Genomic DNA, 20,444 nt, shown 5'->3' on the forward strand with positions numbered 1-20,444 from the left:
TTTAGTTTAGTTTAGTTTAGTTTTGTTAAGTTTGGTTTAGTTTAGTTTAGTTTGGTTTAGTTTAATTTGGTTTAGTTTGGTTTATTTAAGTTTAATTTAGTTTAGTTTAGTTTGGTTTATTTAAGTTTAATTTAGTTTGGTTTATTTAAGTTTAATTTAGTTTAGTTTACTTTGGTTTAGTTTAGTTTAGTTTAGTTTAGTTCAGTTTAGTGTAGTTTAGTTTAGTTTAGTTCTGTCTAGTTCATTTAGTTTAGTCTAGTTTAGTTTAGCTTAGTTTTATTTATTTGGTCTTTATTTCATTCGTGTTGTCATTAAAATACAAGGAAAATGAAAAAAAAAATCTCAAATGAATGAAAACGAGCAGAAATAAGAAAAAGTCTTATTGATTTTTTGAAAAAATGTTAAACACATGATTGGTGTGTACCAGTTGTGGTAATGTATTAGTTGAAGTTTCATGCCAACAAGTAAAGATTTTAAAACATTTTTTTTTAAATGTATTCTGTCCTGAATGTCCCTTTGTTATTGTTTTTTTTATAACCATGGATGCTACTGATTATCAATATCATATTGAAGTTTTTTCATGTTGTATTCATGAAATGTCCGTGTTCTTAATGTATTGATGAGAAATAACCAATCTGAGAAAATATATTCAGTGAAACAATGTGGCAGCTTAAAAATAATTTATACCTCTTTAAAATCTCATTCTGTTGATTTTTTTTAGTTGGATTAACATTTCCAAAGTAACCATATTTTATTAGTTATTATTAATATTCCTGTATCTGATGATGCTTCAGGTATGAAGAACTGTGAGTCTGACATTTGTTTGCCTGATGTTGTGATATTGTTGCTCTCCAGCCGCATGCTGTCACATGTCCGACAGGCGACCATGTGCCACAAAAAGAACTTGGCGACAGATTTTACCGTGTCCTTTGACTTTGATTCAGTCACACTGTCAACCCATTCATTTGAATTTTCTCACTCAAATCTGTGTTTTTGCATCCTTTGCTTTTCAATGGGGCATGGGGCAGACATGTTTGCTTCTGATTTCCTGTGACTTTCTCTAACCCAATTAATGATGAGCACTTACTCCACGCTTAAAATCAACCAACCAACCAACTGCCTTTTCAGTGGGTGGACACAAATGCACGTTAAATTCAGGCAGAGTGGTGCTGCGTTCAAGGCAAACTGAAAATATGGGACAAATTGCATCCTGTATTGATTTAAAACGGGACTCAAGGTTTAGGTGTGAAATACGGAATGAATCCATTTTTTATAGGACAGGTGACAACCCAAGTACCACCGGAAACCGTGAGGGTTGTGTTGCTGTTGCTACCTGATACATAACTTTAGTGAGACACCAAGAAGAAGTAACAATGGCTGAAGTTTTGCAATGTAATTAACGGTCTCACCGAATGACTCCTACAGTGCCACCATTTTTGTTTTTGAGTTTGTTGTTTTTGTAAACTTTAGACTCTGGGCTGCCCCCTGGTGGATGTATTGGTTAACGGCAATGGCAATGGTGAGGATGCATGGAAGTCTTGTGAGCAGTGACGGTAACATTGTTTGAAAAGGATGTATACATTGTTGTAGGTAATAGGAGGAGAAATGGCCTTTAGATGACACCATGCTCACACCGGACTCACACCTGACCCTCGTCTTTCTCGTCTCTATCCACTCCTAGTCCATGTTGGGCTGTCAAACCTCAAACCTGTTGACTTCCGGCCTGGCTCCTCTCGTTTTGGTTTGTTTTTGTTGTGAAGTCAAATCCAATCTGATGTCAACACTGTTTGTTTTATACTTGAGTGTTTAATGTGGTTTCAGCGCACGTTGCATCATGAAGCACCAACTCGTTTGTCTTTGGCTGTGTTATTTTGTTTGTGCCAGTGATTCATGCACAATCAGAGGCAGAGAGAGGAATCAAGCCTGTTAGATTTTCTGTCAGGAGGTCGTGAGGGACCCCAGATGTGGCTTTGTCGATGACTGTGACTCACCACACAGGATAAAAGGATCAGTTTTTAGTGCTGCTGGATGCTGAAAGAATATAATTCGACCTCTGCATGAGTGTGCTGGTGGGATCTGGATTACATTCGGTACCTGCTCCTCACTGTCTGTAATTTTGAAGACAGAATCAGTTTAAATGAACCTGACATGATGTTTTTTAATCATCCATGTTTGCAGTAAACACACATCACCTCCTGTCACACATAGTGAAGCTTTTACTATGGAAAGACACAAAGCCGTCATGGCAGCTGTCACAGCAGAGTAAATATGTGGACCCTATATCTTCTTATATCCTCCGTCTCAATGATCTCCAGCTGCTGCTCCTTCCTCATCCTCCTCACTTCATCTCTTCTGGTTCCTGATCAGCAAGAGGTGACGATGGCTCAACGGCGTCTCTAAACGACCCGTTAGTCTGTCACATTAAAGAGCCGCTGACATTTCCAGCTGTCCTCCAACCACAGATTCTCATTATGTCCCAGGAGACACATTACTGACACGTCCCCAGCTGTCAAACCCAAGCCGTCCTCATTAAACCAGCGTGTCAGAGTTTAGTCAGGTACAACAGGTAAATACGACTGTGATTGGGTTCAGATTTCAAAAGAGGCTACCACAAAAAGAAAAAAAAAGGTTCTAATTTTTTTATTCTTAGCTAAAAGTGTGGGGCATGAGTGAAAAGGTAGAGATGTTGAGTAGTGAGGCGATAATTCTGGATTTAATATTAAACTGTTTGGATGCCTGCAAGTCGATACAGAGGGTTAAGAAAACTGCCACCTGCCCCGTGTCCACAATGTGGTCCAGTTTGGATCAGTTTGGTACGGATCGGAACAGTAAAGCCTGATCCTGTTTGCATTTCCACAGCTAGCCATGCTCTTCTTGGTAGGCTTTGTGAAAGCAAGATGTAAGCTACAAAAAAGCGTAACAGTAATAGCAGCATTTGACCTTGTACCCTGCTAATAAATCCATCAAAGAAGAGAAACAACAGTTTTGTTTCGACAGCAGTTCAAAGCTGTTTTGTGGCATGATTTTTCAAAAAAGAAAAAGTTATCTCCACGAAGCCAACTAGAAGTTTAAACATTATTATCTATTACGGCTGTTGCACAGGAAGTGAGGATTCTTTCAACCAATCAACAAACTGCAGTGTTTCTAGCTCCACTTTCCGGGGCGGGATCAGTATGTCAGCCACCCCAACAAAAGGGTACCATAAAGTAGGAAAATTTGCAAAAAATTCTTTTTTTTTTTTTTTTTTTTTTTTTTTTAATTTCAATAAATTTGCAAAGTCAAAAAATTGAATTTTAATAATTTGCAAATTTTACAAAAAAATTGAAACACAATGAAATTTGCAAAACTTTAAAAATGGATTTTTTCTAAATTTGAGAAAAGTCAAAAATTGAAATTCAAAAAATTTGCAAAAATTCTGAAAGAATGAGCAAAAAACTTAGAAATATTTTTAAATGTAAAAACTGCAAAAAAAATGTTTCAAATTTGCAAAAAAAAAAAACCAAAACACAAATACAAGTTGAAGTTCAAAAAATTTCCAATAATCATTTTCAAAACGCATTTTTTTTTCAATAAAAAAAAATTGTTACCAGGAGCCATTACAATGGAGTCAAAAGCCGCGTTTCCACCAAGCAGACCGGTTCAGTTTGTCTCGGTACGGCGCGCTTTTTGCGGCGTTTCCACCGACAGATCCCTAAAAACCGAGACAAGCTGACCTCCTTTTTCGGGACCCTTTCGTATGGGTGCCAGACTGAACCGATCCACTCTTGGAAGGTGGAGCTACAACTGGCGGCACACAGACTTCTCTGAAACAAAGTTTGATTGCACTTTGTATCAAAGAGCTTCATGACAATCACAGAGAAGATGAAATGCTCCATGTCTTCATCCGTGCTCTTTGTTTACTGTGTCGCGTTTTTCTTCTTTGTTGGATTTATTAGCGGGGTAAGCTGCTACGGCGTCATGACATTATTTAACAGCTGCGGCTTCCGGCATCCAGCTTACACACCGCCTACCACGAGAGGGCACAGTTTGCTGTGAAAACGCAAAAGGGATCAAGCTTAACTGTACCAAACCGTCCCAAACCGTACTGAACCGACCCAGACTGCTTGGTGGAAACGCAGCTAAAGAGCCTTGTGAGGCTCCAGAGTCGCAGGTTGCAGTCCCTTGGCCTAGCGAGAAATTCAAATGTCTCCTTAAAGAAGAAAAAACAGGCTTTACGTTGGAAGCAGGGGTATTACAGTACAACATAGGAATTCATGTGCATCAGCGTTCCAATCATGGGTAATAACTGATGCAGGCTGTTCTTATTACCATAACTCTTCAACTATTTGGGAAAATTCAAACGGTTCCCGAAAGAAGAGAAGCTGAGCTTTTCAGGCTTGATTTCTGATTCTTTTAAGGCCAAAATGAAAAAAGTGCAGGTAGCCTGTGAGATAACTTGGGTTTAAGGTGGAAAATCAAATCAGCAGCTACTTAGAAAAATAAAAAAAGTTTGGCTGTAAGTTGTGCATCCCTCATTGAGAGTCCTGACATTAATCACAGGCAAACTTTTTTTCACAGCAGAAAGGAAAGTGATTGTTTTCATTAAAGCCTCATCAATACGATTCTAATCAAAACACTTAAAGCTTAGAAAAACCTGACTTTGTTTCCTTTATGCTGTCTTTAGTTCTCTAACTCCAGCAGTAACTAAAGCAGAGAGAAATCTGCATCATAAAACAGAAGAAAACAGACATGAAAATATTAGTTTAAGATACATTTAGTGAAAAGAAAGGATGCATTTCAAGCTCTGAGCAGCGGGTTGGAGCCACTTCTTATCATTCAGCCAATCTGTTTTGACCTTTTCCGCTCCAACTTCCAATTTTTAGCAAGTTTCAAAAACATGTTATTTTGCACCTGAGGGATATTTACCGTATGATCAAAACAACATCAAAGTAACAGAGTTTAAAAGTTTGACAGACTAAAAGTTTTCTGCTTTGACACCAAAGAAATGATGAAGAAATGAATTTTAAAAGTGTTATTGTTTTTTAAGCTTTCATATTGTCTCTTCTTTTCTGTCCAATTTGAATAGAATCAGAAAGTTTTGACGTCTTGAACGACTGATTTCTTAATTAAAGTCACTTTCTGATGACAGCCGCTCAGATGTCTCAACAACAAAACACAACAAGCTCCAGCTTCCCTCCTCCGTCTCCTCTCTTCTGGTGTGAACTTTCTGCTTTTTCTGGCAGTAACAAAGATATTCTTCTTCCTCCTGGAGATGAATAAGCACATCCAAAGCCTAACTCTGACTTTCTTCTCCGAGTGTTTTTTTTTTCCCGCCTCTGTTTGTTTTTGTCCTGGAGAAACTCTGGTGATAAAAGAGGAATTGGAATCTGGATCAGACTGAAGCTGCAAATCATTCCTGGCATTTCATTTACCTCTGCTCACAGTTTTTATTGCCTCTTCTGTTGACTCATTTGTTTCCCTCATGTTTAATAGAAGAAGGAGAGCCTGGGTGTGCTGAAGCCTGAAATTTCTCTCTCCAGGTTCTTTGTTGTTCCTGTGAAAAGTCTTCACACAGACAAACTCTCAGTCCCTGCACGGTTTCTCTTCACTGACTGAGGTACGACGATCAGCAGAGGTTTACTTCCAGCACTTTGGACAGAAAATTGATATCACAATATTGTTTTACTTTATTGATCATACAGTGGGGCAAAAAAATATTTAATCAGCCACTGATTTTGTCTCAAATCTCAATTTAGGGTTTTTAAAGAATTTATTTTCAAATTATGGTGGAAAATACACTCACTGACCACTTTATTAGGCACACCTGTCCAGCTGCTCGTTAAAACAAATTTCTAATCAGCCAATCACATGGCAGCAACTCAATGCATTTAGGCATGTAGACATGGTCAAGACGATCTGCTGCAGTTCAAACCGAGCATCAGAATGAGGAAGAAAGGTGATTTAGGTGACTTTGAACGTGGCATGGTCGTTGGTCTGAGTATTTCAGAAACTGCTGATCTACTGGGATTTTAACCCACAACCATCTCTAGGGTTTACAGAGAATGGTCCCAAAAAGAGAAAATATCCAGTGAGCAGCAGTTCTGTGGGACAAAATGCCTTGTTGATGCCAGAGGTCAGAGGAGAATGGACAGACTGGTTGGAGCTGATAGAAAGGCAACAGTAACTCAAATAACCACTGGTTACAACCGAGGTCTGCAGAAGAGCATCTCTGAACACACAACACGTCCAACCTTGAGGCAGATGGGCTACAGCAGCAGAAGACCACACCGGGTGACCCTCCTGTCAGCTAAGAACAGGAAACTGAGGCTACAATTCACACAGCAACACCAAAACTGGACAATAGAAGATTGGAAAAACGTTGCCTGGTCTGATGAGTCTGGATTTCTGCTCCACATTCAGATGGTAGGGTCAGAATTTGGCATCAACAACATGAAAGCATGGATCCATCCTGCCTTGTATCAACGGTTCAGGCTGCTGCTGCTGGTGTAATGGTGTGGGGGATATTTTCTTGGCTCACTTTGGGCCCCTTAGTACCAACTGAGCATGGTTTAAAGTCCACAGCCTTCCTGAGTATTGTTGCTGACCATGTCCATCCCTTTATGAGCACAGTGTACCCATCTTCTGATGGCTACTTCCAGCAGGATAACACTCCATGTCATAAAGCTGGAATCATCTCAGACTGCTTTCTTCAACATAACAATGAGTTCCCTGTACTCAAATGTCCTCCACAGTCCCCAGATCTCAATCCAATAGAGCTCCTTTGGGATGTGGTGGAACGGGAGATTCTCATCATGGATGTTCAGCCGACAAATCTGCAGCAACTGTGTGATGCTATCATGTCAATATGAACCAAACTCTCTGAGGAATGTTTCCAGTTTCTTGTTGAATCTGTGACACCAAGGATTAAGGCAGGTCTGAAGGCAAAAGGGGGTCCAACCTGGTACTAGCAACGTTTTTCCAATCTTCCATTGTCCAGTTTTGGTGTTGCTGTGTGAATTGTAGCCTCAGTTTCCTGTTCTTAGCTGACAGGAGGGTCACCCGGTGTGGTCTTCTGCTGCTGTAGCCCATCTGCCTCAAGGTTGGACGTGTTGTGTGTTCAGAGATGCTCTTCTGCAGACCTCGGTTGTAACCAGTGGTTATTTGAGTTACTGTTGTCTTTCTATCAGCTCCAACCAGTCTGTCCATTCTCCTCTGACCTCTGGCATCAACAAGGCATTTTGGCCCACAGAACTGCTGCTCACTGGATATTTTCTCTTTTTGGGACCATTCTCTGTAAACCCTAGAGATGGTTGTTGGTTAAAATCCCAGTAGATTAGCAGTTTCTGAAATACTCAGACCAGCCCGTCTGGCACCAATTGGGCTCCAATCTGATCTGGTAGAGGAGGTCAGGTCCAGGAAATCCTTGGTTCTTGTTTTCTGTTTATTTTTTCAAGTCCTCCTCTTGTCTCGGCTGCAGTGACTTAGAAAGAGCAGGAAGTCACACAGCGGGGTTTGTCGTTGCTCAAAGCAGCGTTTTAGCCTCCGCTCTGATTTCCTGCCTCATCTGTCCGGTCAGACAAGAAGCAGAGAGATCAACCAGAGATTTGGTGCACCTGCAGAGTCTGAGCTGTCACCTCCATACAAAGAAAGCAGCTGTTAGTTGGACTGTGACGCTCCTCCTCTGTGATCTTCTTCCCCTCCCTGACTGATAGCTTTCATAACTCTTCTTCTTCACGCTTCATCACCGACACTTTCTGTCTGAGCGGAGGAATGTGTCTGCTCAGATTCTGCAGCTTGGCTCCGGGCAGAAGAGTAAGCCCACGCTTGTTAGTTTAATCTGCACGTCGTCAGGTTTTTAATGTACGTGGAGTAATTGGATTTGAGAATAAACTCTGTCAGATCAGCTGCTTGATGATCTGTTACCGGCTTAACAACGTGACACACGGCCCCGATGAAACCTCCGCTGTGGGAGGTTGGAGTCGAGGTGTCTCTGACTCTAATCAGACCAAATTGAGCTTTCACACTTCAACAAAACACACACACCTACAAAAAGGCTTTAAAAAGAGACAGCGCCTGATTCCTGTGAGGAGACATTTTCCACGAGAAGCTGTGACAAAGAGACCAAACACAAACACAAACATCCTTTGGGGATCAGGCGACCTGGTTTTGCTTTCTACCAGAGTAATATAGCGATGTCTGGCTTTGTTTACGATGCTTTAAGAGAAAGAAGGCGTCTGCTCACTTACAGCAGCGTCTCTCGGGCAGCTCCTGTTTGCTCTCTTGTGTTTAACTTGTCGTCTTGAATGCTGCTTGTCTTTTGAAAGTGTGAAAAGTCCTGACAGTGCTCCAGCAGCGATTGGTGTCCTTAAATCATCTCGACCAGACCAAGTTTTTAGTCTAAATTGACCTAATGAGCCTTTAACTTCTGCATAAATTTCAACTTTTTTTCACACTTCGGGCACTGTGAAGACAAGGAGTGGGACCAAACAGCCTGACAATATGAAATACGATATGGAGCTCATGATTTTAATTACTCAGGATATGAAATACTCTTTTGTTTATAATATCACAGAGAGAAAAGATTGAAAAGATTCAAATTTAAAGAAAAAGAAAAGAAGAAAAACACTTTTTTTTAGCACTTTGGTACATTAAGACAGTTGTTTGTCAAAATTATGATCACCTAACATTAGTATGCCCTGATGCACACTGAGGAAAAGTGCTGATCCAGACTGATCCATCTTTGCCCAATCCGCACCCGATATGTCCTGATACTGATTTTTTTGACCCCTGATCTGCTCCGATTTTTTCATGATATGTTTTGCTGTTACTGATACCTTTCTCTGATAAATCTCGTACTCCGTTGAGTGACCCCATTGTAAATTACCTATCATATTTAATAATAAAAATAATAATAATAAATTTTATTTATAGAGCGCTTTTCAAAAAACTCAAAATCGCTTTACATAAAAAGTTAAAAGTGCAGGTAAAAAAAATAATAATAAAAAAATTAAAAAAAAATATGTGAACAATAGAAAACAGATAAAACCAAAAGGTTACAGTGCAAGGTAAAAACATAGTGCATTGAAAAGGGACTTTGGATTATTGGTTGAAAGCAGTGCGGAAGTGGTGTGTTTTTAATCTGGTTTTGAAGGTGGTGTTGAGTTTCTGCTTTAGCTTTATACCAGTAGCCTATGCACCATCCAAATGTAGTTTTGTGATATGTTACAAGATAGACGAGTTTGGTTTGTGATCTTGACAGTGAATGTAAATGTTCACATAATTTAAAACATGATTCAATTCTTAAGCATAATTTACCCACTGTAAGACGAAAGCTGGAGGCCGTATGAGAATTTACCTCGGGCTACGATTGGCCCCAGGCCTGACTTTGATCGCTTGGGCAGGATCAACACTTTCACATTGATTCACTTACCTCTAAACTAAGTTAGAGAGTAGGATATCCGTGCAGAGACCGAACCATTTCTACCTTTCTCTGTGGGAAGCAAATCATGGAAGCCATCATTTCATCTGTAGAAACTCTGGAGTGATTGGCTACTGCGGTTTCAATCATGATGACTTGATCTGAATCTAATGCACTGAGCTCTTTGCAGATGTGGCCTGCTGACTTCCTCTTCATTCATGGATCAATTAAACAAATGTTACTCCACCCCTGGGTTTAAATTTTTGTGCTGATATGTGAAGCAGGCTTTTTAATATTGAGCTGAAACATGTTTTATGCATGAAGCCGCATATGAGCGGAGATGATCCACAGCTCCTAACAGCTGGCTGGAAATCTGCAGGATACTTAAACTGAAACGACATATAGGGTTAGATGTTAACCTGAGCTATCTGACTGTTCAGGGGAACAAGTGATGAAGGGAAACAGAAGAAGGCGTGTGTTTTTGTTCCTGACATGTCTGCAGTGAAGTGTTTTGTTTCTGGAAGCTTTGATTATAATCTGACGTCTTTTTAAGAGCATGCTTTTTAAATGCTCCTCACCTTCAGCTCATTTACTCTGGACATCTCTGATACAGTATTGATTTCACACAGTGACTCAATAATACAGAAGTTTTTAGAAAATTCATCAAACCTTGAACACCTCATGTCAGTCCAAGATTGTAACTCAAGGTTATCAAGGTGGAATGTGATGAATCTTTATTTTTATGGATCAATGGTTTCAGGGTAAATTCCTGCTAGTGAAAAACTGACAGCTTCTTTGTGCTTCCTGTTCTCGTCGACGTGCTTTCCACTGGCTCTGCTGCGGTTCATGTTTTGTTCCTCAGCCCTTCATGGCAGATATGCACGGTGCATTCAGCACAGGACAGAGTCAGTTTTACGGGGCACTTTGCGCCCACTCAGAGCTAACACGCTACTCCTGCTTAAGCTGGATGAATTATCTCAGCTGGTGCAACCACAAAGACTTAGAGTGCAAACTCCGTCCAGAATTGGAAAACCATTTAGACCAGGATACTTTTATTCCCAAACAGAGCTGGAGCAGCTCAGAGCAGGTTATTTCCCTCTCCTCAAATACGGACTTACAAAATGGATTCTACATTTTCTATAAAGTCTGTAAACACAGAGTGTTCAGTTACTCTTGAACACCTGATATCATGTTAAGTAGCCAATATGTGAATTAATTATTTTTTTGTCAGTTTTAAGAAGTTTTTTTTGTTTAGAGTCACAAACTTGTTGATGTAATTTTCTTTTGGCTCTTAAAACAGAAAATTCATTTATTCTTCCATCCTTGCCTCCTAAAATGTATTCATTAATGCATCCATCCAGACAACTACACTTTCCTTCCTTCACTTCTTGCCTCCTTTCATCCTTCAATCTCAACCTCAATCCATCCTTCCTTTCTTAAATTCTTGTCTCCTTTCACCCTTCCTTCAATAATGCATGCATCCTTCATTCCTTCCTTCTTTTAATTCTTGCATCGAACCATCCATCCCTGCTTCCTTATACTAATGCTTCCTTGAATATCTGCCTTCATCCATTCTTTATTCCTTCAATCCTTGCTTCTGTCGATCCTTCCATCATTCCATTGTCCATTCGTCCATCTTTCCTCATTTGAATCATTGCCTCCTTTAATCCTTCCTTCAGTTATAACTCCATCCTTCATTCCTTGCGTCTTTTAATTTTTGCATCCAACATCCATCCATTTATTCATTCATTTTTCCTGCCTTGCCTTATCAATTCATTCATTAATGCATCCATCTAACAACTATGCTTTCCTTCCTTCAGTACTTGCTTCCTTCCATACTCACTTCAATCTCAGACTCCATCCATCCTTCCTTTCTCAAATTCTTGACTCCCTTCATCCTTCCTTCAATTATACATGCATCCTTCATTTCTTCCTTCTTTCACTTCTTGAATCCAACCATCCACTCTTGCTCCCTTATTTTAATCCTTGCCTCTTTCCTTCATTGCTTCCTTGAATCTTTGCTTTCATGTATCTTTCATTCCTTCTGTCCTTGCCTCTGTTCAGTCATCCATCTTTCCTTGTTTGAATTCTTCTCTCCTTTAATCCTTCCTTCATTTATGCCTCCATCCTTCATTCCCTCCTTCTCTCCTTCAATTCTTGCATCCAACAATCCATCCATGCTACCTTATTTTAACCTTGCCTTGAATATCTGCCTTCATCCATCCTTCCTTATTTCAATCCTTGCCTCTGTCTATCCTTCCTTTGTTCCTTGCTTCTGTCCTTTTGTCCATCTTTCCTTATTTGAATTCTTGCCTCCTTCAATACTTACTTCAGTTATGCCTCCATGCTTCCTTCCTTTTTGCCTTCTTTCCTTCAATTCTTACATTCAACAATCTATCCATGCGCCCTTATTTTAATCCTTGCTTCTTTCAATCCTTCCTTTAGTCTCAGCCTCTGTCCATCCTTCTGTCCTCCCTTCATGCCTTGCCTCTGTCCATTTGTCCACCTTTCCTTATTTCAATCCTTGCCTCCTTTAATCCTTCCTTCAATCATGCCTCCATCCTTTCTCTATTCCTTGCCTCCTACTATCCCACTTCCAATTGTGCCTTCATCCATGCTTCCTTCCTAAAGTCCTGGCCTCTGCCCATCCTTCTTTCCTTCATTCCTTGCCTCAGTTCATCCTTATTTCAATAGCTGCCTCCATCCATCCTTTCTTCAGTCCTCTTTTTCTTGCATTCATCCAACCATCCTTCTTTTAATCCTTCCCTGCCTCTAACCTTTGATCCCTTTTTCCTTGCTTACCTGTATCTGTCACTCAGCCATCCATCTTATTATCATCCATCATTTGTTCATCCATCCTTGAATCCATCCTTTATTTTAGCATAATTATCTACATTTTTTAATAAGAAATAGATTTCTAAGGATTTTTAGGGGCTAGAAAAGAAAAAAAATTCAAAAACACAACTCTGGTGAGATAACTGGTATTTTCGGTCCCATGAAATAATTGGAGAATATCTCTTTTTCTCAGTGTGTTTTGCAAACTTTTTCAGAAACTATGAAACGTATTTACGATCATATTTTATTTGACACAGAGTTCATCATCTGTTACTCATCTGTCATCTCTCAGCAGATGAAGCCACACTCATCGAGCTGCAAACACTGGTTCTCTGTGTCTTTAATCTCCTGACTCCGAGCCCGGCGCTCTGCTGGTGTGTAAATAATTTAGTGAAATTTTAAAGCTCCAATTAATTCCAGCAGCAGGGAGGGAGGAAGTCTCCTGCTGATCGATTCATTAGTAATAATGGCTGACATTTGTGTCTCCAGACGAAGTGGAGGAGAGCCTATAGAATCCAGAGAGCAGCAGAGGGACGCTGCTGTGTGCCTGATGACCACATTCAGAGCTCAGATTGCTCATTTCAGCCCCTCAGCACACGGATCTGCTCGGGCCTGATGGTTCAGTTTGAGAGTGTAACCTCAGATTAACCCCAGCTCGTAAAGTTTTCATTTCTCCTGTTTACACGTGAAGCGCTTTCTGTGTGAAAGGCTGAATAATTCATCCAAATACAGGAATAAAGATGAAGAGAGAGTGAAGCAGAGCTCTGATGGATTAAAAAAAACTGGGTTTCATTTTTTTGATTCCTCTTTTTATTATCAATCCCCAAGTTTAACTGTGACTACAGATCAGTCTGATTGTTGCACCAGCAGAAAGTAAAACATGATTTGGACAAAGTCATGTTAAAGTGAAAGTACTCAATTCACCATCCATCCATCCATCCATCCATCCATCCATCCATCCATCCATCCATCCATCCATCCATCCATCCATCCATCCATCCATAAAAACATCCATCCATCCATCCATCCATAAAAACATCCATCCATCCATCCATCCATAAATACATCCATCCATCCAACCTTTAAACCACCTGTCTATTAGTCAGTGTGTCCATCCAAAGATCCATCTATCCATTCATTTCATTCATACATTCATCATATATCCTTCTTTGTATTCATTCATTTTTCCATTCATCCATCCCTTCACTCAGTGGTCATCCATCTTTTTATCCATCAGGTTTGATCCGTCAACCATTCATTCATCCATCCAGCCATCCATTCATTCATCCATCCATCCATCCATCCATCCATCCATCCATTCATTTATCCATCCATCATCCATCCTTGCATCACTAGATCCATCCATCCATCCATCCATCCATCCATCCATCCATCCATCCATCCATCCATCCATCCATTCATTTATCCATCCATCTATCCATCCGTTCATTTATCCAACCATCCATCCATCCATCCATCCATCCATCCATCCATCCATCCATCCATCCATCCATCAATCAATTCATCCATCCGTACTTGCACCTATCATTCATCCATCCATCCATCCATCCGTACTTGCACCTATCATCAATTCACCCATCCATCCATCAATCCTCCCATCCGTCTAACCATCTGTCATCCATCCAACCAACCATCCATACTTTCACCTTTCATCCATCCATCCATCTATTCATCTATTCATTCATCATTCATCCATCCATCCACTTATCTATCCTTCATCTTTTATCTATCCATCCATCCATCTATAATTTTCCATCCATCATCTATCTATCTATCTATCTATCTATCTATCTATCTATCTATCTATCTATCTATCTATCTATCTATCTATCTATCTATCTATCTATCTATCTATCTATACTTGCAGAGCATTTATCTTCCCATCCATCCATCCATCCATGCATCTACCCTTCATTGCATCATTTCATTTATCCACCCCTCTATCCATCCTTGCATATATTCAACTTGCATCTCTTGGCCCCTGCATCCATACATCACCCATCTATCGTGTGTCCTTGCATCCATCCATCTTTTCCTTCCTGCATCCATCCATCATCAATGTTTTGCATAAGCAGGGGGCAAACCATCTAATGAAGACAGAGCTTAGTTCTCAATCATGTCAAAGTACAAGTCTCATTCTTTTTACCAACCGACCTATACATGCATGATTAGCTGCAGTGTCTCATGTTTAACATGGATCATTTTATTCCTCTTTATTAGTAGATTTTAACTGCTTCTGTTAGGAAACAATACTCCAGCATTCACAGTGAGATTAACACTGTGACTATTTCTTTAAATACTTTCAAATGCTTCCCCCAAATGTCCTGTCTTAAAGCAGCTGACTGTGTTTCAGGACCACTTTAACCTGTTTTATCAGGTTGAAGGGGACTTGGGGACCATCTGTTTTAAAGGAGGGCGTTTGACATGAGCATGTTGTACAGTTCAGGGTGGGTAAATGGGGGGTTCATCGATCCAGGCTCTGAAAACGTCTGCACAGGAGGTCAGAGCTTCCAGCAGGCTGACAGGATGCTCAAAACCACTGAGGAGGGGGTGACCTTTACACGCACACACAAACACACACACAAGCACACACACTGACTCAAAACACAGCACCACTATCTTGATTTGGCTTCAAATGATCAGCCTCACTTCTGTGAATCCTTTATGTGGCGCCAAATGAGGCTTCTGGAAAATTCTGCCTCTAATTTAAAGTTTGAAAGGTGTATCTTTTGATTTAAGTGTGTGTCGAGGTTTAAAGCTTCAGTTTTATTTGATTTTTCCCTCAGACCTCTTAGAATTCAAAGATAGTTTGCAACCACAGTGAAGTCATTTATGTCGCCACCAAATCATCACATTTGGACTCAATGGGATCATTTTTTTTCTGTAACCAAACATCAGAGCTGCATTCATCCCCGCTCCATTTCAGCTGTGATGAAAACAATCTGAAAGCAGTAATCAAAGTGGCACGGGAAAATAATCTGTGCTGGTTAATGAGCCTCTGGCTCCTCCATTAGTCCGTCTTCACTCACTCTCTGTTATTAAATAATCATCATTTGGGTGGGCTGATGGAGGGGAGCGGCTGACGTCTGAAAGGGAGAAACGGTCACATCACGACAGCATCGTAAAGACACAGATGTTTTCCAGTTTGGTCACAAATTGTAATTTTGCCCTTTGAAGATTTTAAAGCCGGTCGTTTTAGTGTCAGTAACTGATTCACGCTTAGACACAAATAGAGTCTGATTAAATGAGTGAATGAAAACCAGCAGGGAGAGGAGCAGACAGTCGGGAATAAAAACACGTTTTTATCCAATCAGACCACAGAATCTGTCCACCGCAACTGGTAAGACATTTTCTTACCTGATGGTCATTGGTGCAGGTGGTTTTACGGATGTTTTACAACCATAACGGTCTGTGTTTGAATTATTTTCATTAGAAGAGCTTTCAGACTGTAATTCACAAATGTTTCACAGAAGTCTTTACTGTTTCAACTTGAAATAAATTGACGTTATCTCCCCCTGGTGGCTGGCTGCAGTATAGGTCAAAAATTCCATCTCCCCAGTCATTCTAGATGGGTTGTGGCCAAACTTTAAAAAATTAACTCACTTGGTAGAAATGTTTCTCACATCTGATGCATCATCCAAGCCAAGAAGAGATGAGACTCTCCAAAGAAAAAAATAATTATTATTTTTGTCTCTCACAGCCTCTACTGCACAGACTCTGGCTGCACAACGGCTGCTAATGGCTGCACCTGTGACCAGGCCTGGGCCAATAACAAAGTGTGCTGGACGATACAGTGGGGTAAAATAAGTATTGAACGCGTCAACTTTTTTTCTCATCACATGTATTTCCAAAGATGCAATTCAAACAAAATTTCTACCAGACATTGGTATCAACTCAAATAATCCACACATTAGAAGAAATCACAACATTCAGGTCCATAAATAATGATTATGGTGAATTAAGTGCGATAACACAGGAAAAAAGTATTGAACACGCTAACTGAGACTCATCTAATACTTAGTGGAGAAGCCTTTGTTTGCAATGACAGCTTCCAGAAACTTCTTGTATGTTTGAACTAATGGCCCACACTGCTCAGGTGTGATTTTGGCCCATTCCTCTGCACAGATTGTCTTTAAATCTGGAATATTCTTTGGTGCCCTCTGGTGAACCCTTTTCTTTACTTCTTTCCACAAATGTACAGTTGGATTGAAGTCAGGTGATTGACTAGGCCATTCTAACAGATTGATTTTCTTTTTTTGAAACCATTTGAGAGTCAACTTTGCCGTGTGCTTTGGATCGTTGTCCTGCTGGAAGGTCCAGCCACGTCTCATCTTCATCATCCTGGTGGATGGCAGCAGATTCATATCAAGAATTTCCCCATACATGGCTCCATTCATTGCTCCGTCAGTTATATGAAGTTTGCCAACACCATGAGATGAGAAACAAGCCCATGCCATGATGCTTCCACCTCCAAACTTCACTGTTGGTGTAGTGTTTTTTGGCTGATGTGCAGTTCCATTTCTCCTCCAAACATGGTCTGTAGTATGACAGCCCAAAAGTTCAGTTTTGGTCTCATCTGACCAGACAACATTCTCCCAGTATTCTACAGGCTTGTCAAGATGCTGTTTAGCAAACTTTAAACCAGCTTCAACATGACTTTTCTTGAGGAATGGAGTCTTGCGGGCTGAGCGTCCATAGAGGCCATGGAGGTGGAGTGCATTGTCTATTGTTTTCTCTGTAACAATTGTACTTGCTGCCTCCAAGTCTTTCTGGAGCACTTTCAGGGTGGTCCTTGGCTCGTTGAGTACTCTTCTGACTATCTTTCTGACTCCCTGGTCAGAAATCTTCAAGGAGCTCCTGTGCGTGGCCTGTTGATGGTAAGGTGGTGCTTCTTCCACTTGTGAATAATGGCCCCAACGGTGCTGACTGAAATATTCAGGTGCTTTGATATAAGTCTGTAACCAGTTCCATTCTGATGCTGAGCAACAATCAGGTTGCAAATGTCTTCAGAGAGCTTTTTGCCCTTACCCATCATGAGGTGTGTCGTATTTAACTGCTTGGTGAAAAAATGACCTTTTTTATGGGACCATCAATTTGCTCTTGCCCAGCTGATGTTGGTTTGCACTACCTTTGCACCCCAGTTACCTCTATTTTCCAGCAGAGGGTGAAATGTTTCTCTCTCACGTGATGTATATTTTACAGTTTAAGTTTTTCACACAGTCTGGTGTTAAAAGAGCAAACTAAAAATCGTAAAAAAAAAAAAAAACGTAAATATCAAAAAATCGCAATCGCACCTCAAAAATCGTAACAGAATTGAATTGCAAGAATAGCATATTGTCCCAGCCGTACAAATAACCCTGTCTGCACATTTGCTTTCACTGATCAGCTTCCTTCCCGTTTCAGATTCTGATGATGGGATTAAGATTTGAAAACAGAGAATAAAATCTGTCTCTGAGCCGACAAATCCTCTTCTCGTCCCACCTGAGCAGCTCCCTAAACCCTCCTCATTACACAGTCAAGGTTTTGCTCTCTGCAGAGCCTCCAACAGTCTGTCTCTTTGTTGTAAGTGTTGTCGTTAAAAACAGTCAGCTCCAGTTTCTGGCCTCTCCGCCTTGCGCTCCTGCAGCAGGAGCTGTTTAATGTCTTTCTCTTCTCTGCAGTCGTGCACAGTTTGTGTTGAGTGATGCAGAGAGGTAGATTAGCTGCTGTTAGCAAGCTCCTCTGGTGGCAGCTGCATCTGTCACCTCCCTCTTCAACCACTTAACGTTTGCCTGTTTCCATCCGTCATAGTAAAGTCGACTCTCTCCGGTTTGCTCCTCCGCTGGTTTAAATTTCTCTGCTGATTTCTTCTGCACTGAATAACACTTTTCCTCTGTCGTTGCTCCTTGTTGAGACTCTGAAGCGTCAGTTTTCTCTCTGCGTGTCGTTACTCTTGGAGCTCTGCGGTGGTTCCTCTCCATCTGCTGTTGGTTCACGCTCCACAGGTCTATCGCTCTCAGGAGGCAGAACAGACTGACGCTGGTCACACGCTGCAGTCACAACACGTGTTTTTCTTTTGCCCGACTGTCTTGTGGTTTGAGTAGAAATAGTTTATTTAGAGCACTGATCAGGAGAAATAACCATCCGTACAAATGGAGATGTAGTATATGCTCAAGTTAGCCCTGCCAGAAAATCTCCAAGAAGACTAATTTAACTCTACATGGCTCAATGTGGAAGCTAAGTTACTTGTTTTTTTATTAATAAATCTGCTGACACACTTCCAAACCCAAATACTCCTTACTGAAAACCCATAAAGAGCGTTAAATGATATTAAAAAAGTATCATTACTCCACTTAAAAAATCAAGTTATCCCCAAAACTCCTAAAACATTTCAATCTGTGGGGTAAAAATCAAAAAGCTTCAAAATAAGAGTTTTTGTTTGACTTGTGGTGGAGGATAACAACATAAAAAGGAGCATTAAAAAACACCTTTTCTTTCTCAGATGTCTCTTTTCCAACCAACTGCCAACTTAGTTGACTAAAAAGTCCATGATGATATTCAGCAAATCACAACTGTCAGATAAAATGAGCACTATCAACCATAAAGATACAGCTGTAGACTCTGTGGCACCACCTAGTGGTTTCTGAGGTTGGCAGAGAGGAAGTGTTCTTTACCCCTAAATTCTACCGCACGCGCAGCGCAGCGCAGCGCAGCAGCACAGCAGCACAGCGCCGCGCTCTTGAAACATACTGCGGAGCACTTAGCTTCCATTGTAATCTATCAGACAAATGCTGAAGCGGCAGTGCGCATCCAGGCACGAGAACTTCGCCCCAGGTCTATTTTTTGTGCGGCCGCTTCCAAACCTCGTAAATTCATTGTCGATAAGAAAGCACTAGACAGGAAGTCACCATGTGAGGTACCAAATAAAACACAATAAAACGAACTCTTGGACGTAAATTTCCCCAATATGTTGTAGATACGTCACATCTGGAGGCCCGTGCATCAGGTCAACGCTCAGTCAGAGGGTCCCAGACACAACACGACGCCATGGATGAAGAGAAGCTGATCTTGGAAGTGGATAAGTTCATCATTCTGTATGGTCCCAAACATCCTTTTTATAAGGATACATGCAGAAAGGACAAGGTGTGGACTGACATATCAAAAGTTAAGGGAGTAGATGGTGATCATGTGATATCGCTATTTACACGAGAGCCTATGACTCTCCACGGACGAGTCCTCGCCCTCCGAATTGAGCGGTGTGGCGCAGTATGGCGTGGCGCAGCGTGCTGCTTCCAGTGGGGTTTGACAATGGGAGCAAGACCGGGGCGTTCCGCTGCACTGCGCGGCGCGTACAGTGGAATTAAGGGGTTAGTCTGCTACCATGTTTAATTCTGCTGTTAGGCCAGTCATTGCTACCTAATGCAGATTTTATAGCGTCCACAGCCAGCCTCAAGTGGACACTTGATGAACTGCAGGGGCTTTTTTTTTTTTTTTACACTTCTGAGTTAACTCTGTCATGATCTGGCTAAAAAGATCACAACAACAGAGAGACAAACACCATATGCCTAGTTTGAAATAATTCAAAGTGAAGTATTTACTGAATAAGGTGAGAAAGGTCAGCAGAATCAGTGGTGTGAGTTGTGCATGAGTGGAAGGTTAGTGTTTAAATGTTGTTGGTTGCAAACAAAGCAGGAAGTTAACCTAGTAAAACACAACAACCAGAAACAAAATACAATGTGCCTGTGAAAAGGGAAGCTGAGACATAGAAAGAGTGTTGGTGACTGTAGCCCTGTTTACACAACAAAGTTTCACCCCAAAGCGCAAAAACTGAGAAAACTGTTGTACGGGCTTGTGCAAAGCTGAGTGTGACGTCAGCGTTTCTACTGAAAACTCACGCTTGCTGTTTACACAGCAATGCTGGCAGGAGGGTTTCAGAAAAAAATCCTTGTAAACAAGCAGGTGAAACGTAATAATACTTTTTCTTTTTATCCTAAAACTGTTGTCGTCTAAACAGCCGCTTCAAGTGTTTAAGGCCATATCCACACGTAGCCAGGCAGTTTCAAAAACGAATATCCCCCTCGTTTGTCTTTGAAATACTTTCGTCCACACCCAGCGGGCAAATCTGCTGATAAGTGGCATAGAACGGCGGTTTCATGTAGACGACAGACCCAAACATATAGAAATACGCGGTTTCCCAAATACCTGGCTACGT

The 20,444-nt window shown here is 40.9% G+C and overlaps 1 protein-coding gene across 2 annotated transcripts in view; it reads left to right on the top strand.

Annotated features, from left to right (window-relative positions):
• cadps2 (Ca++-dependent secretion activator 2) overlaps positions 1–20,444 on the top strand; it is a 263,694-nt gene that overhangs the window by 91,228 nt on the left and 152,022 nt on the right. The gene's annotated exons all lie outside the window — the stretch shown is intronic.

This window comes from Halichoeres trimaculatus, unplaced genomic scaffold (genome assembly GCF_033239565.1).
Source record: "Halichoeres trimaculatus isolate MK-OKI-2021-1 unplaced genomic scaffold, fHalTri1.1 fHalTri1_scaffold_10, whole genome shotgun sequence".
NCBI classification, from domain to species: domain Eukaryota; kingdom Metazoa; phylum Chordata; class Actinopteri; order Labriformes; family Labridae; genus Halichoeres; species Halichoeres trimaculatus.